The sequence below is a fragment of the Cynocephalus volans genome, chromosome 3, assembly GCF_027409185.1.
Source record: "Cynocephalus volans isolate mCynVol1 chromosome 3, mCynVol1.pri, whole genome shotgun sequence".
Taxonomy (NCBI): Eukaryota; Metazoa; Chordata; class Mammalia; order Dermoptera; family Cynocephalidae; genus Cynocephalus; species Cynocephalus volans.
The window spans coordinates 11,316,265-11,334,817 of NC_084462.1; the positions used below are offsets into that span (position 1 = coordinate 11,316,265).

General features: G+C 42.8%; 1 protein-coding gene across 1 annotated transcript in view; it reads left to right on the top strand.

Annotated features, from left to right (window-relative positions):
• LOC134371787 (zinc finger protein 471-like) overlaps positions 1–18,553 on the top strand; it is a 77,821-nt gene that overhangs the window by 18,957 nt on the left and 40,311 nt on the right. The window lies entirely within an intron of this gene.

Here is an 18,553-nt window from a genome sequence, read left to right on the forward strand (position 1 = left end):
TGATGGCTTTATAAGGAGAGTGAGGAGCAGGTTAGCGTTCTTATTCATACCATGTGATACCCTATGTCTCTGTAGAGCCACCACCAAGAACAAGACCCTCTCCTGATGTGTTCCCTGGAGTGTGGACTTCCCAGCCTCCACAACTCTAAGCAATAAATATTGTTTCTTTGTAAATTACCCAGTCTCAGGTATTCTGTTACAAGCAACAGAAATGGACTAATACAAATTCATACTGGGGAGAGATCTTATGAATGTAAGGAATGTGAAAAAGTCTTCAAAGTGCCTACCTTGCTTATCAGCTCAGACATCCAGCTCCTCCTCACCCTCTATGTTACTGAGTTCTGTGGACATCATCTGGTAAATATTTTTGGAATTCTTCCACTTCTTTTGGTCCCTATTGCCCTAGTCCAAAACACAATTGCTTCACCTAGACTGTTACAATTGCCCAAAACTGGTCTCTTGCATTCTCTTTTGTCTCCTTTGAGTTCATTCTTCACATTACAGCCACAGTGATATTTTTAAAATTTAAATATAATTATATTGCTCTCCTCTTAAAATGTTTGTTATGAAATTTTAAATTGCTTGATGGATGTAAAGTGCTTAGTCTGATGACTGCCCCATACTGAGTGCTTGGTAAGTGATAGATCAGTATTCTTCAGAGTACATAAATTATTTTCAAACAATGAAGTCTGAGGATGAGTTTTTCTTTTTCTTTCTTTCTTTTTTTTTTTTTTGTCTTTTTCGTGACCGGCACTCAGCCAGTGAGTGCACCGGCCATTCCTATATAGGATCCGAACCCACGGCGGGAGTGTCGCCGCACTCCCAGCGCCGCACTTTCCCGAGTGCGCCACGGGCTCAGCCCGAGTTTTTCCATATTAGGTGATCATAACAGTTTTGGAACCAAAACTATCTTAAGGTGGATAATGATTGGCATGTGTTTAATGTTATGACAATAATACAGTAGCTTTCTCGTGACTCAGTCTGTATTCCATTGTTGGTGTGAAAATTAAATGTAATCTGAGACAAAGAACATGCTTTAAGAAGTGACTAGAGTGCTGGATAAGACTGGAACAAAAGAATTTGGTGGGAAGAATATATGCCAAGCCATTTTGTCAAGGCAAAAAATTTATTAGTGTTTAACTGAAGAAATAGAGAACATACGTAGTCTAGCCTGCACAGATTAATTCTAGCATGGTGGATTAGTTCATTTTCTGTTGATTATAACAGAATACCTGAAACTGGGTAATTTGTAAGAAAACAAAATTTATTTCTTACAATTTGGGGGCTGGGAAGTCCAAGGTCCAGGGAACACATCTGGTGAGGACCTTTTTGATGGTGGCTCTGCAGCTGTACAGGGTGTCACATAGTGAATGGCTGAGTCAGAGAGACTTAACCTGCTCAATAGCTCTTGTTATAAAGCCTTCAGAACCACACCCTTTACCGCATGAATGGACTGATCTGTTCACAAGGGTACAGTCCTCGTGATCTAATCACCTCTTAAAGGCCTCACCTTTCAATAACCATAATAGGATTTCCCACCCTCTTAACACTGTCACAGTGGGGATTAAATTTCCAATACATGAACCTTTGGGGGACACATTCAACCCATAACACCTGGGTTTATAGATTAATTATGCACTTCCAAGGATCTACTAATTAAGCTGTTCTAGAGAATAGAAAAAAAGGTTTTAAATGTTCCATTTCTTTCATAAGCCTAAGTCAACTCTGATATCGAACTGAGGGAAGAAATGAAATTATAGTTGAATTTACTCATGGTTATATATAAAAGGAAAGTATTAACCTCTGTTGACAGAGAATGGAGATTCTGAATAAGTGGAGATCCATAACATGTTCCTAGATGGACATTTCAGTGCTGTAAAGGTGTCCGTACGTTTACTAAATTCTAGTCATAATCCCTGTAGGATATTTTTACGTTTGACAGTTTTGTTTTAAAAGTCATGTAGAGTGGTAACTGGGCAAGTATCTCAAGGAAATTTTTTTAAAAGGTCATGTACCCGTGAATTTCATATATTGTAAAAGTGGTATTTTTGGTGTTTTGATGGGAGAGATGGATTATTTAAATAGCCTTTGACAGTTATCCAACTGGAAATAAAGTCAGCTCCACATTTTACCACTTACAGAGAATTTTATTTAATTTGGATTAAAGATGTTATAGAAAACAGTATTAAGATTGTAGAGGAGAATTTAGAATATGTCTATGCCTTTAGGTTCAGGAAGGCTTTAGTAAAGCAGGATGTGGATTACAGAATCCATGAAGAGAAAATGACTTAGGGCCATGTACAAGATTTAAACCTTTTCCATGGTATAGGACACTCTATGCAAAGTTAAGTTGCATATGACAGGCTGAGATATTTTAAACACACATTACAAAGGATATAGCCCTTATAAAAAGTCTGTGGAAAGCGGCAAAGTCTGTAGAAAGGCAAAGATACAGCCTGGCAAAGCACATCAACAAGCAGCTCTTGGATAAAGAAATTAAAACAGTCAGGTGAAATAAAAGAAGATGTCAGCCTCACTAATGATAGTGCAAATTTTAAAAGTCCTCACCATTACCAACACAAACCAACAGAAATTTTATGAGAACATAAAGGTTGGATAATATCCAGTACTGTGCAGATGTGAGAAACCACATTTTCATATATTGGGAAGGTAAATTAGAGGAAAACCATTTTAGGGGCAACATGACATTACCTGTCAACATTTTGAATGTAATCACCCTTTGCCACAATTCTACATCTAGCAATTTATCTTCTTGAAAAGCACAAGTGCAGAAGTATGGATGCGTAAACACATTTATTATAGAATTGTGAAAAATTTGGAACAGTTTGTCTAGTAAATTGATTACTTAAATTATAGGAAATCAGTTCAGTAGGTTACGATGCAGTCTGAAAAGAATGAGGTGGATCTCTATACTCAAAAAAAGTCTTGCAGATTACGAATTGAAAATGTTATTTTCATGTCTATATAATATGTTCAAATAGTTATAACTACATAAACTTTATAAAATTAAAATTATAAACACATATGAATGTATCAGCTATTTGTTGTTTCTGTTTAAAATACAAATAGAAACCATGTACACACAAATAGGCACACAAAACTCCTTCCCTAGACTTCTGTGGGTGAGCTGCTCTTATGTGATTCCATAAGGTTTTGTGTTGCTGGTTATACATGGTTCATTTTAATCCAATTAGATATTCTATCCTTCTTGAGACACAGGATAGAGTTGAATATGAGTCATCGTTTGGCCACAGTTTAATGATAGTATGTAAGTTCCGGCTGCTTTGCTACTCAGAGCTGACCTGATTCATGTTCCTACCAGGATGTATCCCACCAGTGTTTTGATTTTATTTTAAAGTTAGATTAGGTTCTTTTGTTCTCAACCAAGAAACATAATCAATACAGAAATTGGCAACATTGAGTTTTTCAGGAAAGTGATCAAGAAGTGTGGATTTTTTAAAAGTTTGATTGTTGGGTGAGATGGAGCAAAAGATTGCAAGGCTCCTAATTATACTTTGTGCCGTGAAAGTATCATGCCTTGATAGCAACAGTAAAACAGCAAATCAGCTCTGGTCTAGATTGTTGTGGCCTTAGCCCAATTGAAAGTGGATGAGAAATGCTAGTTGAAGGGGAGTATGTGATGCCTGTTCATAATAGAATTGGGTAGTGTAAAGCAAGAGAAAGAACTTTTGCTTTAAAGTTTGGAATGGAACACAAGCTATTCTTGTAACATAATTGAAAGAATCTCTTCTTGTTTGTGACTGTAGGGTTGTATTGCTAAATACCAAAGAATGGGCCTGTGGATTGCTAAGCCACAATGCTAATTGAATTCACAACTTCAGCAGGTTTCTTAAGTAAAATGTTTCACATTAATTAGGAATGGTCTATATCCTGGTTATTGAAATGAGAATCTGTGGGCGAATTTTGGGAATTTTAAAACTCTAAAGCCCTAAGAAACCTTAAGAAATCATACCAACTAATTTGCCTTTGTCTCAAACATTCAGGAATAGTTAACCAATTTCCCCTTTAGCCCACCAATACAAGAGTAGCTCAAAAAGTTCATGGAAAAATGGAATTAAAAGATAATACAATCTTTTCATGAACTTTTTGACGATCCTTCATATTATGGTTTTACTGGTTAAACCGAAAAAAAAAAAGAAAGAAAGTAATCTGATTTTAAAGTGATCTAGAGGTTTGCATAAGAAAAGACGTTAGGGAAGGGTGAAAGACTCCTAAATGTATATATCAACACTTATATCAGAATCTAGAAAATGGTTGTAGGAGTGGGTTTTTTATTTTTTTTAATTTTATTTTGTCGATATACATTGAGGCTGATTATTGCTCCCCATCACCAAAACCTCCCTCCCTTCTCCCTCCCCCCCTCCCCCCCAACAATGTCCTTTCTGTTTGCTTGTCATATCAACTTCAAATAATTGTGGTTGTTATATCTTCTTCCCCACCCCCCAGTTTTTTTTTTTTTTTTTTTTTTTGTGTGTGTGTGTGTGTGTGTGTGTGAATTTATATATTAATTTTTAGCTCCCTCCAATAAGTGAGAACATGTGGTATTTCTCTTTCTGTGCCTGACTTGTTTCACTTAATATAATTCTCTCAAGGTCCATCCATGTTGTTGCAAATGGCAGAATTTCATTCATTTTTATAGCTGAGTAGTATTCCATTGTGTAGATGTACCACATTTTCCGTATCCACTCATCTGATGATGGGCATTTGGGCTGGTTCCAACTCTTGGCTATTGTAAAGAGTGCTGCGATAAACATTGGGGAACAGGTATACCTTCGACTTGATGATTTCCATTCCTCTGGGTATATTCCCAACAGTGGGATAGCTGGGTCGTATGGTAGATCTATCTGCAATTGTTTGAGGAACCTCCATACCATTTTCCATAGAGGCTGCACCATTTTGCAGTCCCACCAACAATGTATGAGAGTTCCTTTTTCTCCGCAGCCTCGCCAGCATTTATCGTTCAGAGTCTTTTGGATTTTAGCCATCCTAACTGGGGTTAGATGGTATCTCAATGTGGTTTTGATTTGCATTTCCCGGATGCTGAGTGATGTTGAGCATTTTCTCATATGTCTGTTGGCCATTTGTATATCATCCTTAGAGAAATGCCTACTTAGCTCTTTTGCCCATTTTTTTAATTGGGTTGCTTGTTTTCTTCTTGTAAAGTTGTTTGAGTTCCTTATATATTCTGGATATTAATCCTTTGTCAGATGCATATTTTGCAAACATTTTCTCCCACTCTGTTGGTTGTCTTTTAACTCTTTTAATTCTTTCTTTTGCTGTGCAGAAGCTTTTTAGTTTGATATAATCCCATTTGTTTATTTTTCCTTTGGTTGCCCGTGCTTTTGGGGTCGTATTCATGAAGTCTGTGCCCAGTACTATTTCCTGAAGTGTTTCTCCTATGTTTTCTTTAAGAATTTTTATTGTTTCAGGGTGTATATTTAAATCCTTAATCCATTTTGAGTTGATTTTAGTATACGGTGAGAGGTATGGATCTAGTTTCATTCTCCTGCATATGGATATCCAGTTATCCCAGCACCATTTGCTGAAGAGGCAGTCCCTTCCACAGTGAATAGGCTTGGTGCCTTTGTCAAAGATCAGATGGCAGTAAGTGTGTGGGTTGATTTCTGGATTCTCTATTCTATTCCATTGGTCAGTGTGTCTGTTTTTATGCCAGTACTGTACTGTTTTGGTTATTATAGCTTTGTAGTATAGCTTAAAGTCAGGTAGTGTTATGCCTCCAGCTTTATTTTTTTTGCTCAGCATTGCTTTGGCTATGCGTGGTCTTTTATTGTTCCATATAAATGTCTGAATAGTTTTTACCATTTCTGAGAAAAATGTCTTTGGAATTTTGATGGGGATTGCATTGAATTTGTATATCACTTTGGGTAGTATGGACATTTTCACTATGTTGATTCTTCCAATCCAAGAGCATGGGATATCTTTCCATCTTCTTGTATCCTCTCTAATTTCTCTCAGCAGTGGTTTGTAGTTCTCATTATAGAGATTTTTCACCTCCTTGGTTAACTCAATTCCTAAGTATTTTATTTTTTTGGTGGCTATTGTAAATGGGCAGGCTTTCTTGATTTCTCTTTCTGCACGTTCACTATTGGAGAATAGAAATGCTACTGATTTTTGTGTGTTGATTTTGTATCCTGCTACTGTGCTGAAATCATTTATCAATTCCAACAGTTTTTTTGTAGAGGTTTTAGGCTGTTCGATATATAGGATCATGTCATCTGCAAACAGGGACAGTTTGACTTCATCTTTTCCAATCTGGATGCCCTTTTTTTCCTTCTCTTCTCTGATTGCTCTGGGTAGTACTTCCAACACTATGTTGAATAGGAGTGGTGAGACTGGGCATCCTTGTCTAGTTCCTGTTCTTAAAGGAAAAGCTTTCAGCTTTTCCCCATTCAGGATGATATTGGCAGTGGGTTTGGCATATATGGCTTTAATTATGTTGAGATACTTTCCCTCTATACCTAACTTATAGAGGGACTTTGTTATGAATGAGTGCTGAACTTTATCAAATGCTTTTTCAGCATCTATAGAGATGATCATATGGTCCTTGTGTTTGAGTTTATTAATATGGTGTATCACATTTATTGATTTGCGTATGTTGAACCAACCTTGCATCCCTGGGATGAATCCCACTTGATCATGATGAATAATTTTACGTATGTGTTGCTGTATTCTGTTTGCTAGTATTTTAGTGAGGATTTTTGCATCTATATTCATCAAGGATATTGGCCTGTAGTTTTCTTTTTTGGTTATAGCTTTACCTGGTTTTGGTATCAGGATGATGTTTGCTTTATAGAATGAGTTTGGGAGATTTGCGTCCGTTTCAATCTTTTGGAATAGTTTGTAAAGAATCGGTGTCAATTCCTCTTTGAATGTTTGGTAAAATTCTGCTGTGAATCCATCTGGTCCTGGGCTTTTCTTTGTTGGGAGCCTTCTGATAACAGCTTCAATCTCCTTTATTGTTATTGGTCTGTTCAAATTTTCTACGTCTTCACGGTTCAGTTTTGGGAGCTTGTGTGTGTCCAGAAATTTATCCATTTCCTGCAGATTTTCAAATTTGTTGGCGTATAGTTGTTTATAGTAGTCTCGAATGATTCCTTGTATTTCAGATGAATCAGTTGTAATATCGCCTTTTTCATTTCTAATTTTTGTTATTTGAGTCTTCTCTCTTCTTTTTTTTGTTAGCCATGCTAATGGTTTGTCTATTTTATTTATCTTTTCAAAAAACCAACTTTGTGATTCATTGACCTTTTGAATTGTTTTTTGGTTTTCAATTTCATTCAGTTCTGCTCTGATCTTAATGATTTCTTTCCGTCTGCTAACTTTAGGTTTGGATTGTTCTTGTTTTTCTAGTTCTTTAAGGTGAAGTGTTAGGTTGTTCACCTGCCATCTTTCTATTCTTCTGAAGTGAGCGTTTAATGCAATAAATTTTCCCCTCAATACTGCTTTTGCAGTATCCCACAGGTTTTGGTATGATGTATCATTGTTTTCATTAGTTTCAATAAATTTTTTGATTTCCTGCTTGATTTCTTCTTGGACCCATATGTCATTAAGTAGAATGCTGTTTAATTTCCATGTGTTTGTATAGTTTCCAGAGGTTCGTTTGTTATTAATTTCTAGTTTTAATCCATTGTGGTCTGAGAAGATACATGGGATAATTCCAATTTTTTTGAATTTATTGAGACTTGATTTGTGACCTAATATGTGATCTATCCTGGAGAATGATCCATGTGCTGATGAGAAGAATGAATATTCTGAGGTTGTTGGGTGGAATGTTCTGTAGATATCTGCCAATTCCAATTGGTCTAGAGTCTTGTTTAGATCTTGTGTTTCTCTACTGATTCTTTGCCTAGATGATCTGTCTAATATTGACAGTGGGGTGTTCAGGTCCCCTGCTATTATGGTATTAGTGTCTATTTCCGTCTTTAGGTCTAATAGAGTTTGTTTTATTAATCTGGCTGCTCCAACATTGGGTGCGTACATATTTATGATTGTTATGTCTTCTTGATGGATCAGTCCTTTTACCATTAAGTAGTGTCCCTCATTGTCTCTTTTTATGGTTTTTAGTTTAAAGTCTATTTTGTCAGATATAAGAATAGCTACTCCAGCTCGTTTTTCTTTTCCGTTTGCATGGTAAATCTTTTTCCTTCCTTTCAGTCTTAGTCTGTGTGAATCTTTATGGGTGAGGTGGGTCTCTTGTAGGCAGCATATAGTTGGGTCCTGCTTTTTGATCCAGTCAGCCAGTCTGTGTCTTTTAATTGGGGAATTTAAGCCTTTTACATTAAGAGTTGTTATTGAAAGGTGTTGATTTATTCCTAGCATTTTATTGCTTGTTTGGTTGTCTTAGGTGTCTTTTGTTCCTTGCTTTCTGGTTTACTGTTTGGTTTCTTTGTTTGTTGGTTCCTTAGGTTGTAGATAGTGTTTTTGTTAGCTTGTTTTCTCTTCATGAATGCCATTTTTCTTATACTAGCGGGTTTAGATTTTTCCTGGGTTTTTATGGCAGTGGTAGTTATTTTTCAGGAACCAAACCCAGTACTCCCTTGAGGATTTCTTGTAAGGGTGGTCGTGTGGTAGTGAACTCCCGCAGTTTTTGTTTGTCTGAGAAATATACTATTTGCCCCTCATTTCGGAAGGATAGCCTTGCAGGGTAGAGTATTCTTGGCTGGCAATATTTGTCTTTTAGTATTTTGAAAATATCATCCCATTCCTTTCTAGCTTTTAGGGTTTGTGATGAAAAGTCTGATGTTAACCTGATTGGGGCTCCCTTACAGGTGATTTGACGCTTCTCTCTTGCAGCTTTTAAGATTCTCTCTTTGTCTCTGAGTTTTGCCAATTTGACTATGACATGTCTTGGAGAAGGTCTTTTTGGGTTGAATACATTTGGAGATCGTTGAGCTTCCTGGATGTGAAGATCTGTGATTTTTCCTATACCTGGGAAGTTTTCTGCCACTATTTTGTTGAATATGTTTTCAATGGAATCTCCATTTTCCTCCCCTTCTGGAATACCCATGACTCGGATATTTGATCGCTTAAGGTTGTCTGATATCTCTCTCAGATTTTCTTCAATGTCCTTGATTCTTTTTTCTTTCTTTTTGTCTGCTTGTGTTATTTCAAACAGCCCATCTTCAAGTTCAGAGGTTCTCTCTTCAACTTCGACAAGCCTGCTGGTTAAACTCTCCGTTGTGTTTTTTATTTCGCTGAATAACTTCTTCAGTTCAGCGAGTTCTGCTACATTTTTTTTCAGGACATTGATTTCCTTTCAGGTCCTGTATACTTTTCCTCATTTCATCATGATGTCTAGCTGAGTTTTCTTGTATCTCATTCAGTTTCCTTAGAATTATCACTCGAAATTCCTTGTCAGTTATTTCAAGGGCTTCTTGTTCTATAGGATCTAGAGTTTGAGATTTATTAACTTTTGGTGGTGTACTTTCTTGATTTTTTGTATTTCTGGTATCTTTTTTTTGGTGTTTATTCATTGTGGCAGGGGGTTTCACAGTCCACCGGTTTGAGACTAATGACTAACTAGGATGTTGCTGTGGTTGCCAATTTCGTATGGCTCCCTCCACGACTACTCATTTAGCCTCTAGTGCCTTGTGTGTGTGGTTGCCTCGGGTCTTGGGCTTCTCTGGGGAGCCACCTTTCTGGTCAGCTTGGACTCTGCTGGGCTGGTGGATCACGTACCACAGGGTGTGTGATCTCTGTTGAGCTTTCACTTCCTGTACAGGACTTCTCCCCGTTCCATGTGCTCTGGCCCAGGCTGTTAGATCGTGCAGTGGTGACCCCACCGGGTATGTGGTTTCTGTCGAGTCTCCGCCTCTCTGGCCGCACGTCTCCCCACTCTGTGCACACTGTGCTGGGCTGGGGCATGTCTTCTGCACCGCTCGTGTATCAGCTGGGCCTTCAAGACCCTGCTCGGCACCGCCTTGCCCAGGAAGTCTACCAGGTTTCTGCTAGGCACAGACGACCAGTCTCTCTGGGTGCCTTTGTAGCACTATGTAGATGTTTCTCGGGTCTTGTTCACCTTTGTATCCCCCTGGTATAAACCGAGTCTAGCGCCCGCCTGCAGCCTGCTCTCCGGCAGGTTCAAGCGGACCTGGGAACTCTCCTACCACACTATTCCCAACCAGAAATTGGTTAGGCTTTTTTCCGAACTGGTGGCTGCAGAGATGGTATCTGCCTCCCATTAACAGGAAGTTTACCGGGGGCCGGAGTCCAGGGTGTGGTGGAGTGACAGTCGGCCCGCCCGTACTTCCTTGCCCTCCCAACCCTGGCCGGGGACGCCCCACGCCACCAGCCCCGCCAGAGAACCACGGAGGGAGTGGGAGGGGAGGTCTGCCCGCAGGCTCTGGAAAGCCCCGCGCCGGGCCAAGCAAGGGAGAAGGCTCAGTGATGGCCGAGCCGGGCGGAGCTGCTCGCACCTGGGAAAATGGAGGCAGCCCCGGGGCGGTGAGTGGCCTGGTGGTGCAGGCGGGAGCCGGGTGGGCATCCGACCCCCGAACAGAACTGGGCCAGGGGTCACTCACAGGGTTGTGCCAGGTCGGGTGCTCGCTCTCTGTCTCTGGTTTGTTGCCTTCCCCGTTCTCGGCCACTGCCGCCTCGGGCTGTTCAGTCGCAGCGCGGCTCGGGCACTCCCAGGAGTCTTCTTTAATGCCAGCCTGAAACCTCGAATCCTGAATAGGGCAGCTGGCCGCCTTCAGCGCGGCCCCGGCCTCTGGGATCCTGGCTGTATCCACAGCAGCCCTGGCGCCGTGTTCCCTGTTTCGAGACTCGCTTTTGCAGCTAAGAAACAGTTCTTTTCCTGCTCCACACTTCAAAGCTGTTGCCTGTAAGTGAGGCAGCCTCTCCTGCCGGGGGCAAAGTGGCGGTCACCCCCCACGACCGGCCAGCAGCAGCAGCCCTCCCTTAAGAAATGGCGAGAGGAAGGTCCACAAGTTTCCCGGCTGCCTGAGGCCCAGTGGCCGCCTTTTCCACCTCAGCTACTCCGCACCAGCCACCGCAGCCACCGCCATCTTCAGACCATGATTGTAGGAGTGGGTTTTAACAGTGCTTGACCTTAGAAGTTGGAACAAAATTTTGAATTGGGCTGAATTTATTTACAAGTGTACACATCGGGAATTATGTATTTGATGTGCTAATTCATAAAGCTTATTGCTTTTCTCATAATTTTCTGGGTAGGTAAATGCAAGTCCTAGCCCATACAAAATGACATTCAAAACCCAGAAATTATCTTGCCTCGCATATAGGAAGGACTTGGAAAGAATTTGGGATGCTAAATTTGCTCCCTTGTATCTGAGTATCTCACTTATCCTATTATTAGGCTTTCTGAGTCAGGGCCAAAAAGCCTTTCCTTAAACTTGTGTCATGAGGGAAAAGTATCATTAGCTCTAGAAAGGGTACTCATCATCCTCAGGATGCTGGGCATACTGGGAGGAGGACTGCTTTTGGAAAGGGATTCCTGAGCTCTGTAGCAAATGGAGGATCCCAGGGAAGCTGAGCCCAGGTAGAAGCAATTCACCAAAAGCAAAGTAATCCATCCAGTGGTATGCTTGGGCAGGCTAATGTTGGCTTGCAAGAGGTGATTGTTATATTTTCAGGAATTTTGTGAACTGATTGTTAAACTGATGTATGTATATAAATATATACATATGTATTTAATATATGTATAATTATATACATCTTATCAGTAAAATTTATACTAAACTCCTAAAAGACATGCATGTATCTTTCCTTTGGATGTTAAAACGTTACCAGCATAACACTGATCATTTGACAGGAAGAGATGTCAGTCAGTGATTGCTAGTAAATCTCTGAAATGAAATCGGTAGTCAACAATTGAGGTTTTACTTTGTTGCTGTTTATCCGAAAACACTTCAGGTCTTGTCACAGAGGCTTCAGCCCAATTGTCACAAGATAGAAATTACCTTTCACCCAGTTTCCAGACCTGAGTGTATGGGAGGCATCTGGGTACCCCCAAGGAATAACCTTATAACCCTACTGTGACCTTTCTTCCTATGATTAAAAAAAAGTTGCAGCCAAGATAACTGTATAGTAAAAAGAGGGAAAGAGTATTTTTGGAATAACTCTAGGGAACATAAATTATTGCAGTCATTTCAGAGGGTTATGGAGCGATTCTTGCCCAAGTCTAGCTCATAGTAGGCTCTGTAGGATCACGTGCCAGTCCTTTGCCTGTTTGCTCTAAAATCATTCTCTGCCTTTTCCCCCGCTGTGCACTAAAACTATGTTGAGGAATTTAACCTCTGCAGATTCCATTTCCCAGAGTTCTTTGCCTACTGGTTTCCTGTTAGGATCACTCAGTGGGAGGCACTAGCAGAAGACTGAGGGTGAGAGTCGGGAATAAGCCAGAGTATTTTCCTTCCACTCTTACTGCTGGGTCGTGATGCTGGTAATGGCTACATCTCCTCTCACTCACCTCCCTCCACACACCCCTTCTTATTGTCCCAGCTCTGCAAGAAAAGTCCCCGTGGATCAGTCTAGCTTCTCAAGGTGACCCTGGCTCCTGGGCTGTGATATATCACCTCCTCCCTTTGGTCCTCAGGCCCTAGGGTTAGTAGCTGCTTTTCTCAGTTGCTAATCTGAGTTGCCTCCCTGTTCTTCTCACCTTTTCCAATACCTTTGTTGCTAGTATCCCATGTTAAATTCCCTCTGTTAAACCATGTCTCATGGGTGTTTCCTGACTAAAGCCTGGCAGACAACACACCCAAACTGGAGATGCTTCTTGACTAACTCTGGGGTGATGTCCCAATAAACCCACTGTCAGTTGAACGTATAGTAAGTTGAAAATGCATTTAATACACCAATAAACCCATTGCAAAATCAAAAAACAATAAGGCAAAGCATCTTAAGTCAGGGATCATCTGTAGTTATTTCTACTTGCCTTGTTAACACGTGCTAGGCTGAATCAAATCCAAAGACAACACTGGGCACTGCCATTCTAGTGAAGTTCCAGTATGCTCAGTGGTAGGGGGCATATTGAAGAATAAGTTGTCACTCCTTGTACTCTCTAACACTAAGAAGTGGATACAATCCTTCTTAAATATAGGCATACCTCTTTTTATTATGCTTTGCTTTATTGTGCTTAACAGATACTGTGTCTTTTATGAGTTGAAGGTTTGTGGCAACCCTGCATTGAGCAAGTCTATTGGCACCATTTTTCTAACGCTTTTTAGCAATAAAGTATTTTTTAATTAAGGTATGTAAATTTTTAGACATAATGCTATTTATTGTACACTTAATAGCGTACAATATAGTGTAAACATAACTTTTATATGCACTGAGAAACCAAAAAATTCATGCAACTTGCTTTATTGCGATATTCACTTTATTGCGGTGGTCTGGAACCAAACTGCAATATCTCTGAGGTATGCCTGTACAACATAAGCCAAATAGTCTTGTTACAGTGCACACATCAGTGAACCAGAAAAACTTCCAGGTCATGGGGACCATTATGAAGTTAGTAGTTGGTTAAGGGAGGGACAGCAGTCTGGTGGTAGGTACTGCAGAATGAGTTGTACCCTCAGAGCCTGTGGTTGCCTGGTTCCAGATGAATTTCTTTCACCTAATTATGGAACACTGCTGGGTTCATACAGCTTTCTATTAAGTAGAACTGTATGTAGCAGCTAGTTCAGATTCTGTGGTCTGGTACCGAATCTCCAACTTAGGCTAGTAGCAAATCAAGACCTGTCTCTTTGAGGTACTCACTTGTCCAGCCATCTTGCAGATATCAAACCAGGTATCTTGCAGAACCAGCTACAGCTGCCACCCCTCTGCAGCTGCAGCCACCCAACCCCCTTGTCTCACTATTGAAACAAAATTTCTCTTCTTTTTTTCTTGCTGTTATTTTCCACCCTAAGATAAAGCACCCTCAACCCTGCTGTAAAACCTGGAAATGTAACAATATAAGAGACAGCCCCGCTGCATTTGGGCACTCAGCCTTTGTGACATTCATCTGCTGGGCCAAGGCCAGCCTAGCAATAAACTCTGCTTCCTGTAGAAGTCTCAGTGTCCCACCTCTCTGTAAAAGTTTGCTGAAACGCTGCAACATCTTGAAGGGAGCAACATGAGCCCCAGGTGAGACTCCTCTGTTGAGCTTTCCACTGATTCCATAAAACATTTCAATCTGCTCTAGGTCTTTCAGACTAAACTGGATCTTTGCAGTAATGAGGTCACAATGGTAGAGCCCTTCATGCTACAGTCCAGCTATTTACAACCCACTCAAACCTGGAATTTATCTGGAGGGAAAGACATTATTTTTACAGATACTGTAGTATGCCAATGCCATCCAGGATAGGACTCCTGAGCATAATTGCCCCACTGAGAGGGACCCACTCTTTACATGGTAGCTCCTCTCCTTCCTTGGTTAGTTCAGTTCTTGCTTAAAGGATTAAAGGGCTCATCAAAGAAAATAGAAGCCGTGGTGTTAAGGATGGAGGCAACAATTAAACTCAGTAGGGTGGGCTATTACTCACCAAGGCTGACTTGGTTACTGTTTAGGAAAACACACACACACACACACACACACACACACACACACACACACACACACACACACACACACACACACACACACACACACACACACTACTCACCAAGGCTGACTTGGTTACTGTTTAGGAAAACACACACACACACACACACACACACACACACACACACACACACACACACACACACACACACACACACACACACACACACACACACACACACATTACTCACCAAGGCTGACTTGGTTACTGTTTAGGAAAACACACACACACACACACACACACACACACACACCCTGAACTATTTTTCTTCTGCATTCTTATTTGATAACAGTCATAATCAGAAAATAAATCTATGACCAAATATGTGGGTGTCTCTCCCCACCAGCAAACAGGCAATTCTCTAGCAAGGTGAGGGCTCAGTCTCTAAGGACAAGGAGCTTCCATGCCCTTCCCAGGTGTGCCACCCTCCAGGAACCTCCACATGTTCAGCTCTCCAGAAGCTCTCCAAACCCTGTGCTCTTGGGTTTTTATGGAAACTTCATTATGTAGGTATGACTGAAACATAGACAACCATGTGGAAATGTGACTGGACAAAAAGGGTTTGACCTAGTACTAACAGACTTGGTGGGGAATCTGAGTGAGGCCTGTTCAGATTCTCTTGGCCTCTCTCCTTCCTCCTGGGCACGGGGCAGGGCACCTTTTGAAATGGGTGTTTAAGACAGATTAGAGAATTTCCTTCCTCGGGGAGAAAAGGGAGCAGGTGAAAGGACAGGAGAAGGCCAGAGGGTGATATGAGCCAGGAACCGTGGATGAAAACAATATCACAGTTACCATCCCTCTAAGTCCTCAGTTTTTTCAGTCAAAAGTACACACGGTTCAACTTAAGAATTCTCAACTTTACAATGGGTTTATCAGGACGTAACCCAAGGAGCATCTGTGTCATATATCGAGGCAGATGTTTACCACTGGGTTGGGCCGGCGGGATCGAGAGGACTGGACAGCAGCAACGAAGTGTGGAAGGAGCCCCCATCTTGTGAACTCCACCCCCTTCCCTCTCCCCCTCTCCAGGAAGGCGGGAACCGGAAACTGAACCCTGCTCAATTCCATACCATATACGGGCAGAAAACCACCAACAGCCCTCCCCTATAAATGCCTGTTTGTGTCCACACTGGGCGCGACTTCCCCGGCCTCACTCCCTTGTGAGCAGTGGAACCTCACCGAGAGCGCTTCCATTAAAGCTTGCCTCGAACCCTCTGCCTGGCTCCTCTCGTCACTGACCATCACCGACTTGAACCGGACATCTGGTGCCGAAGCCCGGGAGGAGGTTGAGGCCGCTCCGCTGGGAGCCTCCCTCCTCTCCTACCAGGACCTCATCTGAGCCCCGAGACACCGGGTAAGTTCCCCCAATTCCGTGCCCTGATCCGGGTGGTCCTGCCCGAAAACGTGGCCACGTCAGGGCAACTCCACCAAGTCACCAGGTGACTCCTGTCTGGTGCCTGAAGGTGGTGACACGTCCCCATCCTCACGGGCCTCTTTTAATCCGTCCGCAGCCCGGGAATCTAAACGGGGACGCCTATTTGAACCCTGGCCTGCCCGACAAGGAATCGTGGAAACTGCCCGGACCAAAATCTAACCCTAACACCCCTCTGGAATGACCGCTGGTCGGCCCCTCACAGGATTCGAGGGCCACCTCAGGCATTGCCGTCGGGGCAAGGACATCAATTAAACAATCAGTCTCAACGACTCCTTCGGGGCATTTCCTGCTATCAGGTTTTCACAAATCTAAGTAATTTCTGTGGTCGCCAGGACAAGTGGTCCAAAGTTTTTACAGGGGGCTTCGGGAGGCGACGCTCGGGCCCCTTTTTCCTGTGCCCTCTGTATTCCAGGTTCTTAGCTCAGTTGTGGCTGCTCCACTCCTGGCCCTGGAGGTCCCTTCCCCCTTTTTGGTCTTGCATTTTGTCAATTGTAACTGCTTCATTCTTTTTTCTGTAGCTCCTGGAGCTCCCTTTATCCATCACCGGTTTTATTTTCATTTTACTCTTAACTATTTTGGCCCCGTCTCAGGAGCTCCTGGAGCTCCCTTTACCCATTTTACTTGTGCTCGCTGGTTTCTCCCCCGCTCTTGTCTTTTAAGTTCCCCTGCCCGGATTGAACCGAATTTTTTACTTTCTTTTTCCCTTTCTCTCTTCTTCTTTGTCTTAGCCAGGACCCACGGTTATTTCCCTAACCTTTACCTGTTTTCAGCCTTTTTTCCGGGGGCTGCACGGCAGGAATTATGGGAATTGCCCAATCTAAAATCATTTTAAGTGGACCGGCCTCTCCTTCTTGATCTCCTGGAGTTCTGCTCACATTTCCGAGCTCCTGGAGCTCAACCTTAACTTCTTGTCTGATTCTCCATCTTCTACATCCATGGTTAAGCTCCTGACCCTTTTTTACTTCTGCTTTGGAACCAGACCAGGTTTCATTTTGAATTAACTGGCTTCTTTCTGAATTCAACTCTAACTTCCTCCTTGTCCTTTGAGCTCCTGGAGCCCAACTCTGACTTCCTATCTGTTTGCCTTTGAGCTCCTGGAGCCCAACTCTGACTTCCTATCTGTTTGCCTTTGAGCTCCTGGAGCCCAACTCTGACTTCCTATCTGTTTGACCTGTTCCTCCCGACCCTCTACCTGTTTCTCTGACTTCCTACTTGTTTCTGATATGGCTCCCGCAGCAGCCTTGCCCCCAGTGTGTTCACATCCCTTCCCCTACCTACCCACCCATTCCCAAGTCCTCCTCACTCGGACCACACTGGCTCCGTCTGCCCTGAAACCCCCTGACTCCTTCCCCCCTTCTCCTCTGTCCAACCCCCCTGAAAACCTGGCCAGTCTGCCGGCTTGGGGGCCAGCAACTCTTCCTCCCCCTCGCTAATCACAGCCTCCTTCTCCTTCCCCTGCTCCTTCAGCACCTGCCCAGGTGCCTCAGGCCGACCCAAAACCTTCACCCCCCAACTCGCCTCCCATTTCTGCCCAGACACGGTCCCGAGTAATCCCACCTACCCCCGACCGGGTCTGCCTCTTAAGGGAGGTGGCTGGTGCCGAAGGAGCAGTTTGAATTCATACCCCCTTCTCACTCCAAGACCTCTCCCAAATAAAAAAGCAGCTGGGTTCCTACTGTGCTAACCTGGGAAACTATACCAGAGACTTCCAATATTTAGCCCAAGCACATGACCTAACATGGCACGACTTACATGTTGTCCAGACTACAACCCTCACAGCCAAGGAAAGGTACCGCATCCAGGCTGCCACCCAAGAACATGCAGATCAGGTCCATTTAACTGATCTGACTATGCCGTAGGTCCATTTAACTGATCTGACTATGCCGTAGGGGCTCGGGCAGTTCCCACCACAGACCCTGGGTGGGACTATCAGAACGGTCAGGATGGCTGCAGATGTCGCAACCGCATGGTTCACCGGAATGCGGGTGGCTGCTGATAAGGCTGTCAGTTATGACAAACTGCGGGAAATCACCCAAAGTTCAGATGAAAATCCCACTATTTTCCTTAATAGACTCACTGAGGTCCTACTTCAGTTTACCCGCCTAGACCCCTCTACCCTGGCAGGAGCTACTGTCCTAGTCACCCATTTTATCTCTCAGTCAGCCCTTGATATTTGTAAAAAATTTTAAAAGGCTGAGGAGGGCCCTCAAACTCCCATTCCCGACCTGGTGAGAATGGCATTTAAAGTTTTTAATGCCCGGGAGGAAACAGCCAAACTTAAAAGACAGGCCTGGGTCCAGCAGAAGGTCCAACTCCAAACCCAAGCCTTGGTAGCAGCCCTGCATCCGGCTGGCCCTGGGAACCAACGGAAAGGGGTAACCCAGGGCACCCCCCCGAGGGCTTGCTTCAAATGTGGCGCTGACGGACACGGGGCCTGTTAATGTCCAAATCCAAAGGAACCAACGCACCCATGCCCTCAATGCTGGAGGATGGGCCACTGGCAATCTGACTG